Source organism: Rutidosis leptorrhynchoides, chromosome 5, assembly GCF_046630445.1.
Source record: "Rutidosis leptorrhynchoides isolate AG116_Rl617_1_P2 chromosome 5, CSIRO_AGI_Rlap_v1, whole genome shotgun sequence".
Taxonomy (NCBI): Eukaryota; Viridiplantae; Streptophyta; class Magnoliopsida; order Asterales; family Asteraceae; genus Rutidosis; species Rutidosis leptorrhynchoides.
Window position 1 is genome coordinate 62,484,933 of NC_092337.1, and position 19,979 is coordinate 62,504,911.

Consider the following 19,979-nt stretch of genomic DNA (forward strand, 5'->3'; position numbering starts at 1 on the left):
CACCAAAAAGCATCCCCTATCAAGACAAGCGGGAGACCACTAATCCAAACGAATACCTTTGCCTTTGTCCACGCCGGAGCCTAAAAAGGTAAACAACGAGAGGGTAAGCTAACGCTTAGTGAATGCAATAGTTATACACGTACATATATAATATACCTACTTGCAATCACTTACTCATATACCGCATACATGCTAGCAACACAATTAGCTTATAATCATAAATATAAAGCCGTATACCTCCAATACCACAAGCTAGCACAATATTAGCATAAATGTATCTTGAACAATATAATATGCTACACTACAACACAATAACCATGGTTAACCAATCGAATAAGGGAACGGTGTTTAAAGACCGTCGGAGTTCATAACAACCATTAGTGCACTTAACACGTCGTACAATTAACCCCACGGGTGGCATCTTAACACGTCGATACTTCACCCCGGGTGGTGTCTTAACACGTCGACACTTCACCCCGAGTGGTGTCTTAGCACATCGACACTTCACTCGTTACTCGAAGTGGCATCTTAACACGTCGATGCTTCACTCCCGAGTGGCGTCTTAACACATCGAAACTTCACTCGTCACGTGAACGTGGTGTCTTAGTACATCAACACTTCACATCTCATGCTACACAAATAAATACATTATATATCTACGCATATAATTATTCCACTCACCTTAGAGTCTTTGTGAAATGTAACCGAGCTTGCAACTTCAATGTAACGTACCTATTACATTTAGCACATAATCAAACACAATTCAAGTTGGTCAACCAACTTATTCAACAATCTAGAGTCCATTTGACCCAAGGTGCAATTCCTACCCATTTGCACCCTTAACCCTAATAATGGATCAACTTTACCAAAAACCCTAACCCTAGCCATTTAAGGTCCTAATACACATTTAATCTCCAAGTTGACTCATTTTCACACTTGCAAGACAACCTAGGTCATCAAAGACCCATTTGACCCATTTCAAGGTCAACACACCCATTTGGGTCACCCACAACCCAAATGACACCCACTAACATTAACAATAAGTGTACTAATGACATACTAGGCCTTTAAGACCCATTTACGCTATTTAACCTTTCAAAACCCTAGGTTAGTCACCATTTGGGTCTTCATGATCCAAACTTACCCAAAAACCCTTAAATCACTAGCAAATGGGTTTTATTTGCAACACTAACCCAAACCCTAACCCTTAAACACATTAAACTAGGGAAATCAAGTTTAGGACTTACCACCACAATCAAAACATAGCTAGCGAGGAGATGAACAACTTTAATGCTCGAGCTCTAACCCGAAACAAGCTTCTTCCTCTCCTATTTGAGCTTTCTCACACTTGAAATGCACTCTCTCTCTAGATTTGAAGTAGAGAAGATTTGGTGGTTGGAAATGGAGTAATGAGGCTCAACAAAACTGACCTAGGGCCTTAAATTCGGCCACAAGGTGAAATTACCAAGTTGCCCATCTAAATATCTAAAAAGAACAAAGTTGGGCCTGCCAGCTATTCTGGACGGCGTCCAGCCCTTTGATCTGGGACGGCGTCCCGTCCATTTGGACGGCGTCCCACATGCCTGATAAAACTGGATCTTACATATTGTGCGGGCGGTTATCAGGAATTCCTCCTCTAAAGACGTATCAGAAATGAGTTGTGATGCACGTTAGCGAGTAGTAAAACGCAGAGGTGTTGGTAGTGTCGAGTATTACTTAGTAGTAGTAAGCAGTAATGAGTAGTATTTAGTAGTAGCAAGTAGTAAGGGGTAGTAGTAAGTAGTATTTAGTAATGACAAGCAGTGAGAAGTAGTGATCAGTCGTGACTAGCAGTGAGAGGCGGCGTTGAGTAGTAGTTATCAGTGATAAACAGTACTGAGTAGTGGTATGAGATGACGAGTGTGTTCAAGTAGTGTCCTAGTTGTGACAAGTAGTGATTGGTGGTGACAGACAGTGTCGATCAGTGATGAGTTGGGTCAAGATCACAAGTTACTTACAAGCTATATTAACAATTAATTTGCACATGGTAAATTTCTTCTCACATTCGGGGTTATACGGTTTGTGTTCTAAACGTTGTCTATCCAGGTAACCTACTTGACTCGGACCCAATTCCTTATTTCGCGATGTCGGAACTTCTATATGAGTTACCGTAATGTAATTCCAGTCATTACATTACGCTATCTCACATATCCATTCGACATCACTCCATAAGTTCAAGATAGCGTAGTTAACTTAATCTAGTTAGATCTGGCTTCGTGTGTACGTATGTGTTTCGTGATATAGTATATTTAGTCCAAGTCCATGTTGTATGGTATAAGGCGTATGTGTATGTGGTGTAATGTGTAGCCCTACATGTAGCATTGTGAAGCAAATAGTGCAGGTATGGTGTATAAAAGTCGTCCAAGGCACACGGCTATAGACTAGACTTCACTAATGCGCCGTACAGTTAGACACACTAATGTATCCTAGTTCCCTATAGCCAAGGCTCTGACACCAAATGTAACACCCCGTCAAATCCCTTTAACGGAATGTTAACTCTGGTTCCAGTGCTTGGCTTGACTTCTACGTAACAGCAATATTCTACAGTGGAAGCAATTAATACCTGAGAATAAAACACGCAAAACGGGTCAACAATAATGTTGAGTGAATCTACAGGTTTTAGGTAAACAATACAGTATGTTTAAGGAATAACATTTAAAAAACGTTTACTAGTGAAAGACCACCAAAGTTTAATGTTAAAGTTTTTAGACAACACCGTTTCTCGTTTCAAAAGTTTGTTGACGCTACCATGTCAAATTTCAATCATTTGTAGACAACACCCTGTCAAGTTTTATCTCATTTGCTCGTAAACCACAGTTTAAATATCGTTGTATAGTATCTGAAAAACAGTTATCAGAAAAATAGTTTAATTTCCTTGACCACGAGATTCTATCGCTGCATACACCGAGCACCTGAATACTAGCATTAACCCGAGTATAGATGCCACTATACCCGCCTTTACCTCCTAAAATGTTATACACTTGTTCAAATGTATTTAATGTTCAAAATAAATGCACCACTGCTTTTATAGTGGGTGAGGTTGTCAACCTAACGGATCCGTCCATCTAAATTGTGCTTACACCGATGGTATTAAAAGTTCAAGCTAGAGGCTTTTTGAACAAAACTCAGTATGCATATGTGTAGTACTCATGTCAATATAAAGTAATTTTAAAATGTAAACATAACAGCGTGTATTCTCATCCCTGAAAACATATATAAAAAGCGGGACTGTAGACTCACCTTTGAATAAGCTCGGAATAAAAGACAAATGACTTGTACGGTTTAGACCCGAGTAATGTAACCTAAGTATACGTATGTAGGTTGGTCAATATATGTATCTTATATAAGTGTGGTTTCATAGTGTAGGTTGTCTTATTGCTCGAGTCGACGCGATTTAAAGTAAAAGTCAACTATATCATGCAAGTCAAACAAAGTCAACCGAAGTCAAACCAAAAGTCAAACTTGGTCAATGTAGTCAACTAAAGTCAACATCAGTAGGTTCATGTCAAATATTGGTCAACATGTCAATCCTAAGTCATACAATACGTTTTAGGTCATGAATAATCATTTTCACAATTTCAGTTTATCGTTGTGCACCAAATCCATGAACGCGTAGCATACTTAGCACATTATCTCATAGTACAAAATTCAAGTAAATATGAAAAACTCCAGATCATAAATAGACTTAAAATTTATTCCAAAAAGTCCAGCCAGGGACTCATACGACAAATAAAAGTCAGGAATCAGAAGGGATACATTTGGGGTTTGCCAGGTCAGTTTCTGACCGCGCACTGATTTCATTTTGGCTATAACCGAAGTTAAGAACATGAAATTGATACAAGACCAGTGGAAATAGTTCAAGGAAAAATCAAAGTAACACATATAAAAAATATAGCAACTTTTGTTTAACCAATTTGTACAGTTTATTCGTGCAAGTTGAACATTCAGTTTTCAGCTCAAATCAGAATTCACATAAAGTATGACTCTATTGTGCCCAATGCATAAGGTTTCAGAGATTGAAATAAACTAACAATAAGTCAAATATCATGTAAAGTTTCATTTTCCAGAAGAATACATGTTCAAACAATTCACATAATCCACAGAGTACAAAACCGTGATCAATTTACAGATTCGATTCTCATTTAGTTAGTCACATTCGCTTACGATTATCCGAAGATCTAGAAACAATTAGCCTATGATATATACATGAAAGATGAAGTACTTTTTGTCTAATTTTCAAATATGCAAATATTTAATCACAAAAGTTAACACATTTTATCATACAAGGTTATTTTCATGCAAGTGCTGTATAAAACTACATTTACAATAATTCTAGCATATCTCGGGCTACACATAAGCAAACGACATGATATCCTAGTCTAACTTGAGTGTATTTACATTATCTTTCCAGTGGTATAAGTCTCACATGCCAATTCGTTTTCTATCAATACCAAATTTCTGATCAAGAAACAAAATACAACGATAATTCAAATTGACATAACTTAATCATACGGAAACGAAATCAAGCGAATCCAAAGCCTAAACTCAATAGTTTTTTCGCAAGGAATATGATTATCACATAATATTATGTATTTGAAAAATCAAAATTCACTGATCATGCAATATATAATTCGGTTTTTACATCAAACAATCAAGACGAGCAATTTAACGCATTAAACAATAAACAACCATCAAAACTTGAGCAATAGACATCATCTACTATAAAACTTCAATAAAAATCAGATTTAATAAGGTTAGGGTTCATATGATTTTACCTTGGATCATAAAATTGTTTATACCAATGCGTTGCTAGCGTTGTGAATTGCAATTCTTGTGTTAATGACTTAATCTAAAAATTAGAAATCGATGGTGTTTGTGAGGGAATGATGAACGACGAAGGAGAGGCAGGAGGGGTATTAGTCGACTGTTTTTAGGGTGTAGAGAAATAATGAAGTCTAGGTTTTTCACTAATTAATTATATTAAGCCCTAAATCTAATTAATCATGGACTAAAACAAATAAATGGCCCAAAATAGAAATTAAATGGGTGGGGAGGGGATGTTCGGCCGTGGCCCACTTGGGATGGGTTCCCGGGCTCGTGTTGTCCAATTCCTTGTACTCGTGGCCCGTTTCAAGTGTCGTTTAGTCGTACCGAAGGCCCGGAACGCTAACCCGATCGTTAAACGCAACCAATCGCTTAATTTATTAAAAACCCAATAAATTAAATATTTTAAAAAGTTAATAATTAATAAAATTAATTATTAAAATAAACCCGAGCGTTTCGTTGCTCAAAAAGCTGTTATCAAAATCGTATCGTTTTTATCGTATTTCATTATCCGAAATATTTATTTGAATTAATATCAACCCATACTAATTATTAAAACCCTCCGAAGATCAAGTACGCATTTAATACACGTAAACACATAAAAGTTAAATAATCGCCGTTAAATAAACTAACGGAAGGTTGACGGAAGTAACGGAAAAATCAGGGTTGTTACATCATCGTCTATGCGTTAGTAGGGGTGGTCAGTATTTGGTTTAAAATTGTACCCGAAAACCAAACCGAAACCAAACCGGAAATAAACCAAACCAAATTTGAAAAACAGTTTTCGGATCGAGTCAAACCGAAACCGAATTAAAATTCGGTTTTCGGTTCTGTTTTCGGTTTTTAAAATTCCGAATTCGGTTTAACCGAAAACCGAATTCAAAACCAAACTCAAAATTTTTATACATTTAATTTGTATATTTATGTTTTAATGTCATTATAATTCGAGATCAAATCAATAAAATATGTTTTCACCCATATGACGATTTGGTACCTCACATTATAATTATTACTCAAATTATTATGTTCTTCTTCTTAATAACAGAAATAGTAAACGTCATAATTAAGTTGTAAATATTAATAAATCATCAAATTCTTGATAATTTTAATAACACGTCATTGTTTTAGGATACAAATACTAAGGCATCAGTAATGCCACAATTAAACTACCATCGTTCTCAGTTTTTACATAATATTCGGGTTTAACCGAAAACCGAACCGAATCCGAGTTTGTATTCGGTTTTCGGTTCGGTTCGATTTTAACTTTGAATTCGGTTTTCGGTTAGGTTTTCAGTTTTGCCAAAAAAAAACTTTCAAACCCGAATACACCGAACCGAATAAATCGAACAAACTGAAAACCGAACCGATGAACACCCCTATGCTTTAGTATTAAATACTGATGTTTTTGATACAAATGTTATCAATAATAAAGGGTTTTTCATTGTAATTGTATCAGCGAGAGGTCAGGAGTTCGACTCCGCTTGGCTGCAACATTGCACTCAATATTATCCCTGACCTGAAGTATCCATCCAGATCGTCTTTCGCTTAGTGTGGGGGCAGCGGGGAGGGGGTTTTACCGTCCATGTCTTCAGATTGGTCCGGATTTCCTCCAGTAATCTTTATAGATAATATATATGTCCGCTCTGCATCATTTGAGATTTGACATAATAAAATTAGTTTGGATTAAAAGCATACACAATTAGAGATGTAAATTAAAAATTATTATTAACAGTCAGTTTTAAAGCAACTTTTTACGGGCTCATGTTTGATATTTTATCAACTATTTGTCAATTGCAGTTAAATAGTTCCAACGAACGGGCTCAGAAACTATTTGTTAGTCCATTGCAATTGTAATCTTATTGTACATTTGATAAGTATTAATACTAACGTTATCGAATGATAATTAATTCAAATGTCGTGCAACGCACGGGCTCATAAAACTAGTCTATATCTATTACATGGGATTGATCTGAATTTAATTAGCTTAATTTATTTGGGCCTGAACTCAGGTTTTTTATTTCTGTTATAACCTAAACAAAATAAATAAATTGCGTCTTCTGATTCAGATATTAACTCAATCAAATCCGAACCTGCAACTACGAAAACTTCTCGGTTAAAAGTTGAATATATAAACTTTCTAGTTGAACTAAATTTCCGGTTGTGATGGTGATCAGATCGGGATCAAACTCTCATACACGAGGAAGGAATATTGGGTTCTTTTTTGTATCTTTTTGTATTTGTATTTGTTCTTCAATCTATATTGCATTTCTTATGTATACTGCTACCACTCTGAACGACCGTGATCAACACTGCTAAAAACATGTTACCATAAAAAATTACTTGCAACCAACTTTTTATCCAACACATCAAACGTTTTGTTTTCTCGCCGCTTTCTATCGATACAGTCCTTGCGGTGGGTTCAATGGGAAAAACACTCAAACAGTTGCTATCTTATTTGAAAGCAAAAAGTATTGATGACGTCAATGCTCGTTCGCAGCATGTGTCCTCGGTTTTGGGTGATGGCAGCCGTTTTGGCGGACCTCTTTTAAGGTATGCAAATGGAATTTGAGTTGAGCAGACACTTTATCGTCGTTCTTATTATGAAAATAGGAGGAAAATTCGTCATAAAATTGCTTATAAGTATGGCGATTTCAGGAATAAGGTTAGTTTTCACAACTTTTTTTTGTTAATACTCCGTAGTACGCAACTATATATAACAAAAGATCACATTTAAACACCCCTTTTATAAGTATGAAATATCAGATTTAGTGACGTACATTATGTTAGCCATTAATTCATATTTCCTGAATAGTGTAAGTTTTGAAGTTGTTGAATGTTTCCAAATTCATCTTGATGGGTAAGTTAACTTGAAAAATACATGATAAAGTTTTTTCATCTAGTAATATTACTTTTTTGTTTTGTCAATTTATTACTTACTTATGGTTAATGTTTCTTAGTGTGGTGGTGGGATCGATACCAAATTGTCATTAATCTTCACTAGTAGTATAAAATTTGTATTTATTGATTAATGTAGCCTAATGAGGTAGCCGATGAAGTGAATATGTGGGCCGAAAAGAAAACTAGTGGACTGATTAAAGACTTGCTTCCAGTTGAGGCGGCTAGCAATGAAACCGCAATAATGTTCGCAAATGCTTTCTATTTTAAGGGAGACTGGAAGTAGAAGTTTGACCGGTCAATGACAAAACTACACGATTTCCATCGCCTCGATGGAAGCACAGTTCAAGTACCGTACATGACAACTAACCAAAAACAAATTCTTGGTCAATACTGTTAGACAATATATATATATATATATATATATATATATATATATATATATATATATATATATATATATATATATATATATATATATATATGCATAGGCTTGTTAGTATTAGCCCGGCCCGTTTGTGGGATTAAGGTTTACTAGGGGTAATGTAATCTATAAATAGTGATCGATGTAGTCAATAATAATTAAGGATTTCAATTATCTAACATGGTATCAGATAGCTATGATCCTGGTTGAACCTCTTTCTTTGAAGTTGTTATTCTCCGATGATCATCGATTATATTTTGATGATAGGAGATCTTACCGTTTTGTTTTTTGTTTTTTATTTCCTTTTCTCGCCCAATTAAACCATTTAGCAATAACAATAAAGATACCTTTGTTCCAATTCGGTGTACGTGTACTTCATCTGTTTTGCACCGTCAGACTCAAATCCATCTTAATATCTCACATCACTTCTTCACTTCTTGTTAAAATCCTATTAGATTAGGCTTTATTTTATCATTTTTATTGTCTTACTCTTTTTCTATCAATCGAATTATATGATCATATTTTCGTGACCAGATCTCCATTTCTATGTTCTTTTCTTAATTGTAGTAGATCTACAATCATAATCGGCGTGGGGATGAGCCGCCTAGCTAAACTAGGTTCCAAACCACGAAAAAAAAATATAAAAAAAAAAACACAAAAAAAAAGAATATTGTCAAAAAAAAAAAACTCTGTTTTGCAGCGTTGAAGAATATTGTTATCGTCGACAAAAGTAGCATATCAAAGCGGTACTTGATCCTTAGGCACAGCAAGCCACGGCGTAAAAGGAAAAAAAACGCTACGGAAAAGGAGAAGCCGTTAAGAAATCTGCAACTCTATAGACGAATATCAGTCTATTTAATGCGACAAAAAAAGAGAAAAAAAATAGTTACTTTTATTTGTTTTAATAGTGTTTTCTTCCAGTCTCGAGCTTTCGCGATTTCGCCGCTCGGACTGCGGGGGAGTGTTAGACAATATATATATATGCATAGGCTTGTTAGTATTAGCCCAGCCCGTTTGTGGGATTAGGGTTTACTAGGGTGTAATGTAATCTATAAATAGTGATCGACGTAGTCAATAATAATTAAGGATTTCAATTATCTAACAAATACGACGGTTTCAAAGTCTTGGATCTACCTTATGAACAAGGCGAAGATAAATGTCGTTTCACAATGTACTTTTATCTCCCTGATGAACGGGACGGACTTCAAAGTTTAGTTGAGCAAATAGATTCAGAATCTGATTTTTTCGAATCTTATATTCCAAGCGAAAAAAGTAGAAGTAGAGGAGGTTATGATCCCAAAGTTTAGGATTTCGTATGCATTTGAAGCTTCTGATATGTTAAAGGAATTAGGTCTAGTGTCGCCTTTCATACCTGTAGGAGGTCTAACTAATATAACGCTGTGTACAAGGGGCGACGAACTATATATATCGACTATTCATCATAAATCGTTTGTGGAGGTGAATGAAGAGGGTACAAAAGCTGCAGCAGCTACAGTCTCTATTGCAAGATGCATAAATATGGAGTTTATTGCAAGTCATCCATTTTTGTTTGTGATTAGAGAAGACACGAGTGGAACCGTTCTGTTTGTGGAACCGTTCTGTTTGCAAGATGCATAAATATGGAGTTTATCGAATATTATGACTGTATTTATATTGGCTTTTATGAGTCTAGTTGATGCACATTATTGGGTGCTTTATTATTTTCAAGTTTAGGTAAACAGGAAATTTGTGGTCTTATTTGACAGATTTTAAGTATGTTACTCCGTATCATATAATTGCTCCATAGTTGTTACAAATTTGTTTTGCATCACATAATTGTATGAAATTAGCTTCGTTCATTAACTTTATATTGTTTTATAGTATTATGACTCATTGAAGGCTCTTTTGTAATTCTATTTTGGAAATTTTCATCATATTTGTACCTACACCAAATTGCAGATTAATGTGGTTTTGACATTTGTCTCTTTTTAGGTTAACGTTTTTTTTTGTATTATTTAGGAATTATGTTTCAATGGATGCGTAATCAATGATGATAATAATAATGTGAGATGATGACTAATATCTTATTTAAATCATGCTAATTACTCCGTAAAATTTAATCTAAACTAAATGAATCTTAGGGAAGAAGTATGTTTAATAAAATTAGTCAAAGCCGGCCAGGTTCCTTAACAGTGTTGCCGAAACATCAAATATATAGTCTTCCCACCACCACAATATCAGTCACACCATCTCATTTATTAATCTATCTCTTTTGTTTAAGTTCCTTCACAAAAATGAACACTCAACAATCAATCAAAAACAAAACCCATGTTTCTATCACACTCTCAAATCACCTTCTGAACAAATCCCACAACTCAAACATTGTTTTCTCTCCACTTTCAATCCATGTTGTTCTTAACTTGATCGCCGCAGGTTCCAAAGGCCTAACACTTGACCAGTTGCTATCTTTTTTAAAAGCTAAAAACATTGATGAACTCAACGCTCTTTCTTCACAGCTTGTGTCCATGATCATGGTAGATGGTAGTCCAGTGGGTGGGCCACAGTTGTTTTTTGCAAATGGAGCTTGGGTTGAGCAAACTGTTTCTCTCAAACCTTCATTTAAACAGGTTGTGGAAACTGTTCATAAAGCTACTTGTAATCAAGTCGATTTCCAAACCAGGGTTAGTTCTATTTTACTCGCAATTGTTTCTTTGTTATTTAAATTTTTTAAAATTTAAATACTTAGTTTAATCCCTGCTCAAAATCTCATAGAAGTAGATTTGTATATTAATAGATATGTGTAGTGAAATAAAATTTAGTAATAATCTATAAACCACCAAATCAAGTAATTATCAAACATCCATGGAAGTCCTCGACTCATCCTAACTACGCGGAATTTTGAAGTAGTCTGACAAGTAGTGTGACGCCCCGTACAAAACCATCGTGTACGGATCATCAACAACAGGATCATTACAAGGTCAAACAATATATGCTGTTTGAAAACCCGTTTTGCATTCATGAAAAGATAACGTTTTACAAAAGATAACGTGCTTCCTATGAATAGAAGCATAAACATAAGTATGTGACCCAAAGGTCGTTACAAAGCTATTGTTTGAAAATAACATAAATTACGAATGCAAAAGAAAAGTTCCATGATTGAGACATCTCTAAGTAATGCAGCGGAAATCTAAAACAGCAGGTCCATAACAGCAAGTCTATAACAGCAAGTTTATAACACCAAGGCAACAAGTCTAACAGCGGAAGCAACAACGTCTAAGCACCTGAGAAATACATGCTTAAAAAGTCAACACGAATGTTGGTGAGCTATAGTTTGTTTGTAATCAGTAAAGTAATGTAGACCACGAGATTTTAGTGCTTCAACCAGCAGTTTAAATCAGTATTTCAAATCAGTATGAAAAGTATATGCTTAACTGTGGGCACATGGTAACTAGACTTAACGTAAATATAAATATCACCCCCTAAAAGTACACCTGGCGAGTGCGTATGTCCTCGAAGTATTAAACACCCGTTAAATGCTAGCGCGACTAGCCTGAGTGGGGATGTCAAGCCCTATGGATCCATATCTAAGATTCGCGTCTACCGGTTCAAAAACCAATAGTTAAACGTTACCGTGCTAAGGGAAAAGTTTATGCCGTTATATAACCCACACATATGTAAAGTTTAAGTACTCGTGTCAAATAAGTAAAACATAAAAAGGCGCATGTATTCTCAGTCCCAAAAATAGTAAAAAGTAGTAAAAAGGGATGCTATAACTCACAGTGAATAAGCAATACAAGTTGATACGAAAGTGTGCAAGTAATAAGTCGGTCCGAAAGGTCGTCAACCTAAATCAAAGGTTACTAGGTCAGTATGTTGTCCTTATAAGTTCTAATAGTGCACAAAATAAGTTTAAGTGTCATCATCATCATCATTCATCATCGTAAAAGCTAAGTAAGTTAATCAAGTATAGAGGTCGTAACAATAGGCTTACTTTGATCACCTGCTACGGCCTCTACGTAAATCGAAAAGACGCGAAATCAGTGGCCATGGCTCCGTATGGGAGTCCTCTAGTTTATGACCAATTTCTAGACTCAAACTCGTCTTGGTTTGACCGTGGCAACGGTTTAAGTGTGAGTAGGTCCGAATTTTCAGCACAACGTTACAAGGGTGTAGTGATTTAGAAAAGGCCATAAATCCCAAACCGTAACTCGGATTGAGATGAGTCTTAAACGGAAAATCATCTACTCGAACCAGGATACCTGAAAATCAACATTTCCAGTAGCCCAGGAGCCTGATCAGATACGAAAAATAGTAAGCAAGGTGCTCCGGTGGGGTTCTTAGTACTTGATGCTCATCACGGTTCTCATCCTTGATGCTTGTAGCTTTAAGTGTACAACTCGTTGATGGGTTAGCATCACCTTGACCAAGATTCCACCATCAATACACAACATGTTAAGACCAAGTAAGAACACAACTCATTCAAGAGTCTTAGATGGATGATGAACCAAGGTTACATCATATCCTTAGTCTTAACACAATTACAAGTTACATTCATAACTAAAGCTACAAACTTTACATCAATCAAACAAGTATGAACATAATATAAGTCAAATAAAGTGATGGAACCCTAAGCTAGAGAGCTTGGATCCTTTTCACACAAGTTACAAAGTTACAAAGCTAGAAAGCTTGAACCTTTGGTGTTCTTGAAGATCTTGAAGCATAAAGCTTGGATATTGAAGTTACATGAAGATTACAAACACAAGTTTGAATCTTTATAACAAGATCATAAGTTAGAAAACTTAGATCCAACAAAAAGAGATGAAGATTCAAGCTAGAAAGCTTGCATCTTGGTTGTTCTTGAAGATCTTGAAGCATAAAGCTTGGATCTTTAAGTTACATGAAGATTACAAACAAAAGTTTGAATCTTTATAAATAAATAACAAGATTAAAGCTAAAAAGATATAGATCTACAAAGTAGGTGAAGATTCAAAGCTAGAAAGCTTGAATCTTCCATGTTCTTGAAGAATTCATGCTAGAATCTGCAAGAAGTAATCAAGATCAAAGCTAAAAAGCTTGATCTTCAAAGAATGATGATGAACACGAATTGAATAAGAGAAGAAGAAGAAGAGTTTCAAAAGCTTACAAGTTTTAGAGTGAGAAAGACTAGAGAGAAAATAGGAGAGTAAGTGTGTGTGAAATACAAATGAGAGCAAGTGTAAAATGGATGGGATAAGGCTTATATTTATAGAGAAATGAGGGTGAGGGAAGGCCTCTTAGCCGTTGGAATTAAGGGGGGATAAGGGGGACAAAAAGTTGCTTTTTGGTTAATGGTTGTCTAAAGTTGGTGCTTATGCTAGGATCCCATGCAACATTAAGGATAATACTTGACACAAATGCTAGCATGTTCCCTCTAATAAATGGACATTTGTCTTACTTATTATTGGGTCACTAGTCATTAATATTTGGGCTAAATAAATGGGCCACTAGCTAGAGTAGGGTGGGCTTAAGTCCAACAAGGTAGAAAGTCCAACAAGACTAAGAACCCTACTCCTTATTCTAAACCTTTCTAGATGATATTCTTCATCATCATCTTATCTTAGATATTATAAGATATCTTCATATCTTCCGTTATACATATTCTCCACATTCTGGAGAATTTTCACAACTATTCTTATCTGAGATCATGTATCTCTCCGTAATATCTGCGTTACAACATAAAAGAAACTATGTTAGTTTATAAAATCTGAAATCTTCGAAATTGAAATATGAATGTTTTGAAGTAGTGTTGGGAACTGATACATGAATTAGTATAATATAATGACACTTGATCAACGTCATTATATTACAGTAAGTCATGTTAAGTTTCTAATGGAATGTGATGATTCACAGTACCATCATCATATGCCATGTTACACGGCTCTTACATTCTATCTAATCTCTAAACATATCAAGAAAATATTCTCTTGATGATCCGGTCTTTTCCGGGATATTCCGGTAATTTGACAAATCAAAATCGTGCCATTACCATTTCTTTCTAAGAGCATTAGTGATAATGCTAAAAACGAACATATATTTCATAGCATTATTCCTCAAGAAAGACAAGCTTTTAGTTGCAATTGTTCTATTTACAAGTGATATTCGTTTAAATAATAAAAGGTGAAGACAAAAGACAGATTCGACGAATTGAAGACGCAAACGACCAAAAAGCTCAAAAGAACAAAAGACAATCAAAGAGGTTCCAATTATTGATAAGAAACGTCTCGAAATTACAAGAGTACACGATTCAAAACGCAAAGTACAAAATATAAAATTGTACGCAAGGACGTTCGAAAATCCGGAACCGGGACCAGAGTCAACTCTTAACGCTCGACGCAACGGACTAAAAATTACAAGTTAACTATGTATATAAATATAATATAATATATAATTAATTATATTAATTATATATATATTATATTTATAAATAAAAACCGTCGGCAGAGAAAGACTCCAAAGGGACTGAGCTGTAAATTCATTCTCCGCGACTCGCGGAGTTTGAAGAGGATTTCACCGCGAGTCGCGGAGCCCCCAGTTTTGAAACTCCCTATAAAGCAAACCGAATTCTGATCATTTTCATCCATCTTTTTCTTCTTCTTCTCATACGTAAAATATATATATATATTTATAATTTATATTTTAATTTTAATTATAATTCTAATAATAAGTGTATGTTAGCGAATGTTGTAAGGGTGTAAGTCGAAATTCTGTCCGTGTAACGCTACGCTATTTTTAATCATTGTAAGTTATGTTCAACCTTTTTACATTAATGTCTCGTAGCTAAGTTATTATTATGCTTATTTAAAACGAAGTAATCATGATGTTGGGCTAATTACTAAAATTGGGTAATTGGGCTTTGTACCATAATTGGGGTTTGGACAAAAGAACGACACTTGTGGAAATTAGACTATGAGCTATTAATGGGCTTTATATTTGTTTAACTAAATGATAGTTTGTTAATGTTAATATAAATATTTACAATTGGGCGTCCCTATAAATTACCATATACACTCGATCGGACACGATGGGCGGGGTATTTATATGTACGAATAATCGTTCATTTAACCGGACACGGAAATGGATTAATAGTTAATAAACTTGTTGAAACAGGGGTGAATTACATTCAAGGGTAATTGGTGTAATTGTTAACAAAGTAGTAAAACCTTGGTTTACACGCAGTCGATAACCTGGTGTATTCATTAAACAAAGTATTAAAACCTTGTTACAATTCGAATCCCCAATTAGTTGGAATATTTAACTTCGGGTATAAGGATAATTTGACGAGGGCACTCGCATTTTATATTTATGACTGATGGACTGTTATGGACAAAAACCAGACGGACATATTAAATAATCCAGGACAAAGGACAATTAACCCATGGGCATAAAACTAAAATCAACACGTCAAACATCATGATTACGGAAGTTTAAATAAGCATAATTCTTTTATTTCATATTTAATTTCCTTTATTTTATATTTAATTGCACTTCTAATTATCGCATTTTTATTTATTGTTATTTAATCGCACTTTTAATTATCGTACTTTTTAATTATCGCAATTTTATTTTATCGCACTTTTATTGCAATTTCATTATCGTTATTTACTTTACGCTTTAATTTAAGTCTTGTATTTATTTTATATTTTACATTAGGTTTTAACTGCGACCAAAGTCTTAAAATCGACAAACCGGTCATTAAACGGTAAAACCCCCCCTTTATAATAATAATATTACTTATATATATGTTTGTATTTTTATAAAAGTAAATTAATATAGCGTTGAGCTTTGTTTAAAAAAGATTCCCTGTGGAACGAACCGGACTTACTAAAAACTACACTACTGTACGATTAGGTACACTGCCTATAAGTGTTGTAGCAAGGTTTAAGTATATCCATTTTATAAATAAATAAATATCTTGTGTAAAATTGTATCGTATTTAATAGTGTTTCGTTGTAAACTTCAATATTATTTCATACCCCTTAGCTTTGACATCAAGTATTTTTGGCGCCGCTGCCGGGGAACTTTCTAAACGCCGGAAGCGCAACGCTAATAAAAAAAAAAAAGATTTTTAGTTAACTTTTATTAAAATTCGTTTTTGTAAAAATACGTTTTAATTATTCAAAAATATAAAAAGAAAAACAAAAATATAAGTATTTTTAAGATTTTGTTAAATATTTAAGTTTTATAAGTTTCTTTATTTTTATTTTAGTTTATAAAAATATAAGTTTTATTTAAATATCTTTTATTTATATATAAACAGAAAACAGAAAAAAAAAAAAACGCGTAAATTAAAACTGCTCCAGAGTTGAAATTCTGAACCCCGCGACTCGCGGGGTTTGATGCAATAAATACCGCGACTCGCGGAGATTTACTGACAGGCGACAAAACCCTAATTCAGCATTAATTACGGATAATTATTAATTATTATTATTATTTAACCCTAATAATTATTATTATTATTATTAATTTTATTTTAACTTTTACTTTTTATTTAATTTATGTATTTAGTATTAATTAGTTTTATTAAATTGTAAAATTAGTAGTTTTATTAAATAAATAATATAAAAATAATATTTTTATAAAAATTGTACTTTTTACAACTTTTTGTATATTTTTATATTTTGTCTCTTTTTAATCGTTGTAGCGTAATATTTGTATTTTTTCGCTCATATTTAATTTTAAACTTAGTTTTTGCCATAATCATTTTTACTCCTAGATTTTTAGGCTTTTCCGTAGAATTCCTTAAGTGCTTTTTCTTTAGACTAAGATTTAGGTGCTTTAGAATTTTGCGACGCCTTTTTAAGTTTTAGTTTCTTTTTAAGTTATTTTCATTTGGGATTTAGTTTTTCCTGTAAGCTTTAATATTTTTAGACACCTTTTACTATGTATCAATTATCATTCCAATTAGTAATTTCAATTTGAGATTATAATTTTAAGTTAGTTGTAGTAATAAGATTAGGTTAGTCAAGTATTTTTAAGTTTTATAATTTTCTTTTATTTCTTTTTCGTCACCTTTTATTTTTCAACCATTTTTCTTTTTCGACCTTTTGCGACGAACTCTTTTTCTTTCTTATTTCTCGCTACTCTAGTTTTAGGACATAGATTTTTATTCTACTTCTTATCTAAATTTCTTAAAATTACGAAAATTTATTTTAAGTGGTTAAATTAATAGACATCAAAATTTTCTGGTTCGTAGTAATAGTTGGATTTGTACGTGGACCGGGTTATTGGAGCCAAACAGTCCTCAATTATATTGAGACCAAACGAATCCTGCCCCTCTGCTGCATCTTTTGGCTATTCAAAACGTGGGCAAAATCAGAAAAGTCTATTAATTGGATAACTTATTATAATTTTTCTTTCCTTTTTAAAACTAATAGGATATTCAGTGAATGCACCGAGCAAGACATTCACCACCTTTTGTACGTTCACCACCTGTAACTAGATCAAGACATTTAGCAAATATAACCGCCGTTGATTTTTCTTTAGAATCGTCATCCAGTCGACCAAGTACTTCAGTTCAAATTTCCGATAATCCATTTTTTGAACCCGACCTCACAATTGAGAATCCGAAAAATATTCAGGAACGGTTCGTAGATCCTGAACCATTAAACTTTCCTCCGGAGCCACCAATTATTCAAACAGAGATTGTTGAGGAACGAACCATTAAATCAGAATCATCTAGTGATACCGATTCAACAAATTCAATTATGGAGAATCTGGAACCTTTAAGTATGGAAGACCGAATGAGAGCTAAACGCACTGGCCAAGGTCACGCAATTACTCATCCAGACATTAATGCGCCAGATTATGAAATCAAAGGACAAATTCTACACATGGTGACTAATCAATGCCAATTTAGTGGTGCGCCGAAGGAAGATCCAAATGAACATCTACGTACCTTTAATAGGATCTGCACACTATTTAAAATCCGAGAAGTGGAGGATGAACAGATATATCTCATGTTATTTCCCTGGACTTTAAAGGGAGAAGCCAAAGATTGGTTGGAATCGTTACCTGAAGGGGCGATTGATACATGGGATGTTTTAGTTGACAAATTTCTTAAACAATTCTTTCCTGCATCTAAAGCCGTAAGACTTCAAGCAGAAATTGTTACGTTTACACAGAAGCCAAATGAAACTCTATATGAGGCATGGACAAGATATGGAAAGTTGTTAAGAGGATGTCCGCAACATGGTTTAGAAACCTGTCAAATAGTACAAATATTCTACCAAGGATGCGACATCACTACAAGGAAAGACATAGATATAGCAGCTGGTGGTTCTATTATGAAGAAAACCGAAACTGATGCTTACAAAATTATTGATAACACTGCTTCCCACTCACATGAGTGGCACCAAGAAAAAGATATCATTAGATCATCTAAAGTAGCTAGAGCCGATTCTAGCCATGACTTAGATTCCATTTCCGCAAAGATAGATGCTGTGGAGAGACGAATGGAAAAGATGACTAAAGATATTCACTCAATACGAATTAGTTGTGAGCAGTGTGGAGGACCACATTTGACAAAAGATTGTCTCAGTATTGAATTAACAATGGAACAAAGAGAGAATATTTCATACATAAACCAAAGGCCTGGAAATAATTATCAGAATAATTATCAACCGCCAAGACCGATTTACAATCAAAACCAAAATTATAACCGAAATATTCCATACAACAACCAACAAGGTCCTAGCAATCAACAAGTATCCAATAATACTTATAATCAGCAAAGACCTAATTTTCAAAACAAACCACCACAACAAACCGATGATAAAAAGTCGAATTTAGAAGATATGATGACGAAGCTAGTTGAAACTCAAACGCAGTTTTTCACCTCTCAGAAACAAACCAATGAACAAAATGCTCAAGCATTTAGAAATCAACAAGCTTCTATTCAAAATCTGGAACAAGAAGTAAGTAACCTAGCAAGGTTAATAGGTGAAAGAAAACCGGAAAGTCTACCTAGTAATACAAATGCTAACCCCCGGAATGAAACAGCTAAAGCTATTGCCACAAGAAGTGGTACAACACTTAAACCACCTGAAATACCTGTAAATTCTGATGAAGCTATTCCTACTCCACAAGAACCACAACCTGATCAAGATAAGGAAAAAGAACCGGTAGTTGAAAAGGTTAATGAAGATAACACAGTTAAGGATAAACCTTATGTTAAACCATACCAACCACCACTTCCTTACCCAAGTAAAATGAAGAAAGAGAAACTTGAAGCCGAGCAATCCAAATTTTAGGATATGTTTAAACAAATAAATGTAAATCTTCCTTTCATTGATGTGATTTCAGGAATGCCTAGATATGCTAAATTCTTGAAAGATCTAATCTCAAATAGAAAGAAAATGGAAGAACTCTCGGCTGTTACTATGAATGCTAATTGTTCAGCAGTGCTGTTGAATAAAATACCAGAAAAACTATCTGATCCAGGAAGTTTCACAATTCCATGTTTTCTGGGTAGTCTTAGTTCAATAGAAGCATTGGCAGACTTAGGTGCTAGTATAAATCTAATGCCGTATTCACTATACGCTAAACTAGACCTTGGAGAATTAAAACCAACCAGAATAAGCATACAACTAGCCGATAGATCAATAAAATATCCTAGAGGGATAATGGAGAACATGCTAGTTAAAGTTGGTACTTTAGTATTTCCAGTAGATTTTGTTGTTCTGGACATGGAAGAAGATTCTCAAGTTCCTCTCATATTAGGAAGACCATTCTTAAACACGGCTAAAGCAATGATAGACGTGTTCGGTAAGAAACTGACCCT

At 34.3% G+C, this 19,979-nt stretch overlaps 2 pseudogenes; both read left to right on the top strand.

The window, feature by feature from the left end:
• The first annotated feature begins 7,246 nt into the window (after positions 1–7,246).
• On the top strand, positions 7,247–9,799 carry LOC139848685 (serpin-ZX-like; annotated as a pseudogene).
• A 656-nt stretch (positions 9,800–10,455) lies between these two features.
• Positions 10,456–19,979, top strand: part of LOC139848686 (serpin-ZX-like) — a 69,296-nt pseudogene continuing 59,772 nt past the window's right edge.